Raw genomic sequence first — 6,886 nt, forward strand, 5'->3', positions numbered from 1 at the left:
AACAAAGTCTATCAAGTTATTTATGATACAAAAGATATCCATGATATGGTATGCTAGCAAAACTCCATTATTGTACTAGAAGACATGATTCCTAAGCCAGAAGCTTTAAAATCTGCTCTCTGGGAAAATACCTAAAACCAGGGGTGCGTCCTATAGTAAGGCACGCCTAGTTAAAAAGTTGTTAACTCATGCATGCAAAAATGGATACAAAAACATGAGTGACTAATTTCCGTGACGTTTCTTCAAGCCTTGACCTTGATACTCTTGATTTTCTTCAGACTAAATCCTTGTAATTAATTGATACCCTGACGAGATCTCTGTCACTTGATTAAATCCACAATCTTGATTTATATCACTGAGGCATGATCAATTTCTTGAACTTCTTCCAGTAAATTAGCTCCTCAAGTCTGTAGATGAACCTTGTTTCTGAATCCTCTGACAGATGTTACTTTGCGAGATCTCTCTGACGGTAGATCCACTATTTACTTATTACATTCTTATTTGAGTTGAGTTGAATCCTCGAATATACAAATAGGCTTTGACATATGACTTACAATCTCCCCCTATTTGTTTGTTAGACAATAACACACAAATACCTAGAGGATAACTCAACTAACAAATAAGAAAAAGATATAAAAAGAAATACAAAGTAAATAGTAGAAAAGTTCTGGACTAGATTTAACATTTTCCAGATTCCAAATAGATGTTCCTCTAGACTGAACATATCTTCAAGTAGTTTCATCTTCATTTGTACAACCACATTTCCTGTTGAGAAGCCCATATCTCTCTTGCTTCTCCCCCTATGAGAATCAACTGATTAAAGAAGATCAGCTTCGTTTACCACCTCTCCCGTATAATAGGATCCGCAGATAAAAACCAATGGTACTCCCCTAACAGCTTCTTCCCTTACTAGAAAATCACCTTGTGTTTACCACCTCTCCCGTACAATAGGATCCGCAGTTACAAACAACAATGGTGTGGTGTAGTGTACATGTGTAGGATCTTTTTCTTACTCCCTGCTATTTCTCCCCCTTAGTTGAGGAATCCTCCAAACTATTACTTAAGCTTTTATCTCCCCCTTAAAGAAGGAATGTATGCCGTCGTCTGAAGGAGTTCTCATATTTCACTTGGTTGGAAAAGAAATAACAAGTAGTTTCTCTTTCTTCCTCACTGTGAGTGTGTGATTCTGTTTAGTGTACCTCACATGTGTTTCACTCTTCTCTTCACTCGTGTTTACACTCTTTCTCACAAGTGTATCACTCCTCTCATAGCTCCATATTCCAGCTGTACCTGCAAGGAAAATCACCTTAGCCATCCTTAAGGAGGTCACAGGTGGTGCAATGGGAGTTCGCAAATCCCCATCCTTGTTAAACTCGTCAGATGAATCTGAGTCATAATCTACAAGTTGCTAGTTTCCCTTTTAGGGTTCCAGACTTGAATTCTGGGAAGGTAAACAATGATCCAACGAATTTAGCATAAAGATCAAAGTTCCCTTCTAATGTATGTGAAGACATTTCCTTGTGACTCATCAGGTAATATCTGAATCATTGTCAACAAGTTGCCGATCTGCGCCTATGTCAGATCCACTATCCGCAGATGCATCCAGGGGATTTAAGCCTGGGGAGTTAGACACTGACCACTGACATATGGCTTTTGGATCAATATCCTCTCCTGACACCTGTAAAGGCAATTGGTCCATTAACGAACCTTGAACAATCGAATCTGACCTTAAAATGGTCGAAACTCTTGTTTCCGTCAACTCATCCTTTGTGTGTGTGACCTTTCCTTGTGCATCAAGAATTGTTTATATTTGAAGTGGTGACACTACATCGGATACCCTGGCCGACAGGAAAATTTCAATAGACGCACCCTGTTGAGAGAATGAATCTAGTAACTGTTTTTGTGCCTTTTCAGCCATTACATCTTTTTGAGAAGATGTATGGGGGCTAGCAGTTGTCTCGGTTTAAATACTACTCATCTATGTAGGAGACAGAGCTACTGGGTTGACTACAGAACCTTCCTTATGTGGTACACTAAGGCACTATCTCCCTCACGCTCATTCATACTACATTTAGTGGTAAGAGAGTGTTGGTTGGTTCTGTTTCTGTGTTTGTCTTTTACAATCTGGGATAGATGTTGTGGGTTTTCAACCTCATGACTATCAATGAAAGAAAGTCATTGGAGACTGGACCTGTATCATAGAACATATGGTAATAGAGAGAAAATGATTTACAATAGTGATTTCAAAAGATTTTACATGACATAAGAAATCACTAATGTATAAAGAAGTTTAAGTTCAATGATAGCATTATCAATATATCACTGCACATATAAAACAATATGATTGTGCCTAGTGATAAGAGAGTTATAAATATGACGACTCTACTAGTTCATATAAAATTATAACTTCTGTTAGAGTGCCATACCATGTCCTTGACGATTGCTTGAGTAGTACACTAGTTCATACCAACCTGAAGTGAGACTGTGAAGAAGAGATTGCATAGTCCAATAGATCTGCAGCTGCAAAGTCCATGAACTGTGGTGCACTGACTTCCTCTTTTGACTCACCAACCAGGAGTACACTTGTACACATCTTACTAGAGTCCAATTCTAAGTGTAATGTGCAGCAGGTGCCTGATATGTCGTAATATTCTCAAGTCTCGTCACTGGTGCTATATGTTAGATACTGCTTCCAGATAATAACCTAGCACAATATACAAAATTTCACTGATAACATATCCAGCTTGCAAACAGCCATATCCCTCAGATAAACCTTTGCTGTTATCTCCAAAGGTAACCAGGGGGCCAGCTTCCTCAACCACATTTGATAGCAGGGCTCTATCTCCGGTCATATGTCTTGATGATCCACTGTCAAGAATCCACACTATCGGTTACACCTGTTTAATACCCTGCACTACAAATGGATTAGACCTTCTTCGGAACCCAAACTTGGTTGGGCCCGACATACTTGTAGAATTGTCCTTTGTCAGGCAAAACAACATTTTTAATTTTAATGGTCTCAACTTTCTCAATGACTGAACATTTGACCTTGTAAACAGCCTTAACAAATTTTTGTTTAAGCTTAGGCACAAATGTCTCCTTTCTAGCCTTAGAAGGACTAGCAGTCTTAGACCTATCATTCTTCTTATTATTCACATACTGACGAGGAGTAGTCTTATCATTAGAAATATGCTTACCATTAAAATAAGCATACATCATATTAAAAGCACAAGACATACAATTAGAAACACCACATGCTTTATGAGAGTGATTAATAGTAGGCAATTTATGCATGGCAGACATGGCATTTTTGTTATCCAACTCATGTGTGTCTGAGTTAGTCTCAGTTGCTTTCACAACTTTGACTGAAACTTTCGACACACTTGACTTGGAAACAACCTTCTCATTAGCATGATCTTCAGCACGTATTTCTTCCTGAATAACAGAAGAGGTCGCATCAAATGGTTCAGCAATTGATGGTTTATAGAGGGGTTCATCAACACCCTTAAGCACATGTGGTACTTCCCTCCCTTTAGCACAGACACGAGGAGGGGAGTTTATGCCTAATTCTCCAATAGCAACATTGTAATCATAACCTATTCCAGATGTTTGATTAACAGATTGCTTACTGTAGAACTCTTTAGCCTTCGAACAAGAATTGAAGTAGGCTCTAACCTTAGTCTCAAGACCGGTGATCTTGTCTTTGAGAATAATTTTGAGTTTTCTATAACAGTCAACTCTATTCTCTAGAAAAGATACTTGTTCTTTTAATTTTTCTTGATTAATGTGCACAAGTCTTAATTCATTGACCTCTTTCTCAAGGTCTGTGATCTGTAAAATTAATAGTTCATTATCACGACGTGCACAATCTAAGTTACCTCTTAGATGATAAACCATTTCAGCATCAGAAAGTTTTACCTCTATTCTTGACGATGAAGCTTTTCCATCAATAGCCATAAGAGCAAGATTTCCTTCATCTTCATCTTCACTGTCAGTATCATCCCAGCTTCTTCCCTTTGCCAGATAAGCCTTTTCAGAGTTCTTTCTTACTTGCTTTGGCTTCCTACATTCTGTGGCAAAGTGTCCCAACTCATTGCAGTTATAGCATCTAATGGTGCTCCGATCAACCATCCATGTTTTGTATCCACCACTGCTGGTGTTAGAGGATGAAGATCCACCTTTCTGGAATTTGTTGTAGTTGGACTTGTACTTAAGCTTGGGATTCCTCTTGAATCTAACACGGGAGAATCTCTTGACAATTTGGGCCATTGACTCGTCTTCCAATTGCTCCAGCTCTTCCAAGGAATAAAAATCATCACTTGATTGATTTGTAGTAGGAGGATCATATTCTGCTACTAACATATTTTCCTCAGCCTTGGAACACTGTACCATTCTCTCCAATTATTGAGATTGCTGTTGTTGTTGACCTTCAGCTACAAGTGCAGTAGATGTGCTGACCATTCTATCCTTCCCGTAGACTTCCTTCTGTTGAATCTGCTCCAACTCATAGGTTTTTAACACTCCATAGAGCCTGTCCAAAGAAATCTCACTCAGATCTCTAGCTTCTCTAATGGCAGTGATTCTATGTTCAAGATGAGGTTGCAGTGTTAAAAGGAACTTTTTGTTGACCTCCCTGATTGAATAATATTTCCCATTTATGTTCAGGTTGTTGATCAACTCATTGTACCTCTCAAACACTTCAGTAATTCCTTCTCCTGGATTTGATTTAAAATATTCATACTCAGAGGTTAGGATCTCCAACTTGTTCTCCCTAACTTCCTCTGTGCCTTCATTGATCACCTCAATAGTTTCCCACATGTGTTTGGAATTTTTACAGTTCATCACATGTCTGTTCATCAAGGGATCAAGGGAATCAATTAATATTAATTGAAGGCTGGCATCCAAGGAGGCTTCTTCCTTCTCAGCAGGAGTAAAATCTTCAGGCTCTTTTGGATATGTTCTAGCTTTGGTAATCACAACATCATCTACTATCACCTCTGGTTCAATAACCATCGGAGTTTTTAGACCATTCTTTAACAAGTTCAGATATTTGGGATTTGCAACTTGTAAAAATAATAGCATCTTCTTCTTCCACATGATATAATTTTCTTTATCAAATAGTGGAATTTTAACGGTTCCAACTTTTTGTGAAGTCATTATGAATTTTTGAATAAATAAAAATTCAAGGAGTTGAAAAATCACAAAAGTCTAGGATCTTGATTTGTTCGTTAATCAGAAGGCTCTGATACCAATTGTTAGGTCCCAATGTGTTTGTAGAAGGGGGGGTTGAATACAAACAGTACCGAATAATCGAATTAAATGCGGAATAAAAAATATGAAACAAAATTCAAGTTAAATAAGAATATTATTAAACTTGAAAGGTGTTACAACAACTGTATCGATTACAAGGAATTAATCTCAAATTAATTATCACAAATTTAGAATAAATTCGACATGAACTTTTTTTCTATTTTTGCAATAATTAGAATCAAATGCTAAACGCGATTTGAGATTAAGTTCTAGGGATTTTGATCCGCTAGATTGTTACACAAGAGCAAGATAAAGATTTCTAGTGGATTGGATTTAACTTTACAATCTAGAAATTTAATCTTGAAGTATGCAGATGAAAAGATGAAATATTTCTTCTTGTTTTTCTTTTCTGCTTTGTTCTTGACTTCTGTGTTCTGTATATTATTGTTGAATGGCTGCTTCTGTCTTTTTAATCAATCAACAGAATGGAATGAACTAGAATGACAATCCCATAGCTGGTAGGACTTTCGGTGAGACTATCCTTTGAACTAGCAAGACAATCTCAACAGCTAGCAAGACTTTCGGTATGACAATCAAATGAACTAGCAAGACTATCAGAATGAACTAGCAAGACAATCCTCCTCCCAGTGTAACTTTCTGTGAGACTATTGAAAATGGCCTGGCATGACAATCGGTATGACAATCCTGATTGTCATGCTAGTTCATTTTCAATTGTCTTGCTGATTTAATGCAGATTTTAATCTAATTAAAATTCTGAAAAACCTTAATATTAATTCAGAATTAATTAATCAATTGATTCAATTAATCAATAAATTAATCTTTGCAGATATAATTTATTTTCTTAATTAAATTATATGACTTAATTAATTAATAAAGAATTAATACTAATCTTGAGCAGCAACCATTCTTCTGAAAATCTTCTGAAAATCACTGTCAATTATGAATCAATTCCACCACTTCAATGTTGACACTCGATGTACTGTCTAGTTCATGAGTGACTAACTTCCGTGACGTTTCTTCAAGCCTTGACCTTGATATTCTTGATTTTCTTCAGACTAAATCCTTGTAATTAATTGATACCCTGACGAGATCTCTGTCACTTGATTAAATCCACAATCTTGATTTATATCACTGAGGCATGATCAATTTCTTGAACTTCTTCCAGTAAATTAACTCCTCAAGTCTGTAGATGAACCTTGTTTCTGAATCCTCTGACAGATGTTACTTTGCGAGATCTCTCTGACGGTAGATCCACTATTTACTTATTACATTCTTATTTGAGTTGAGTTGAATCCTCGAATATACAAATAGGCTTTGACATATGACTTACACTTGTGTTATCACAGAAATGGGAATTCTTTCCACTTGCAGACCATAGTCTAGCAATTGGTTCTTCATCCACAAAATATGTGCACAACAACTGCCAACAACAATATATTCAGCTTCTGCTGTAGAGGTAGAAACTGAATTTTACTTTTTACTAAACCGGGACACAAGCTTGTTTCCTAGAAATTGACAGGTTCATGTTGTACTTTTTCTATCAATTCTACAACCTGCATAATCTGCATCTGAATAACCAGTTAGATCAAAACCAGAATCTCTAGGGTACCAAATG

The sequence above is a fragment of the Apium graveolens genome, chromosome 2 (genome assembly GCF_009905375.1).
Source record: "Apium graveolens cultivar Ventura chromosome 2, ASM990537v1, whole genome shotgun sequence".
NCBI lineage: Eukaryota > Viridiplantae > Streptophyta > Magnoliopsida > Apiales > Apiaceae > Apium > Apium graveolens.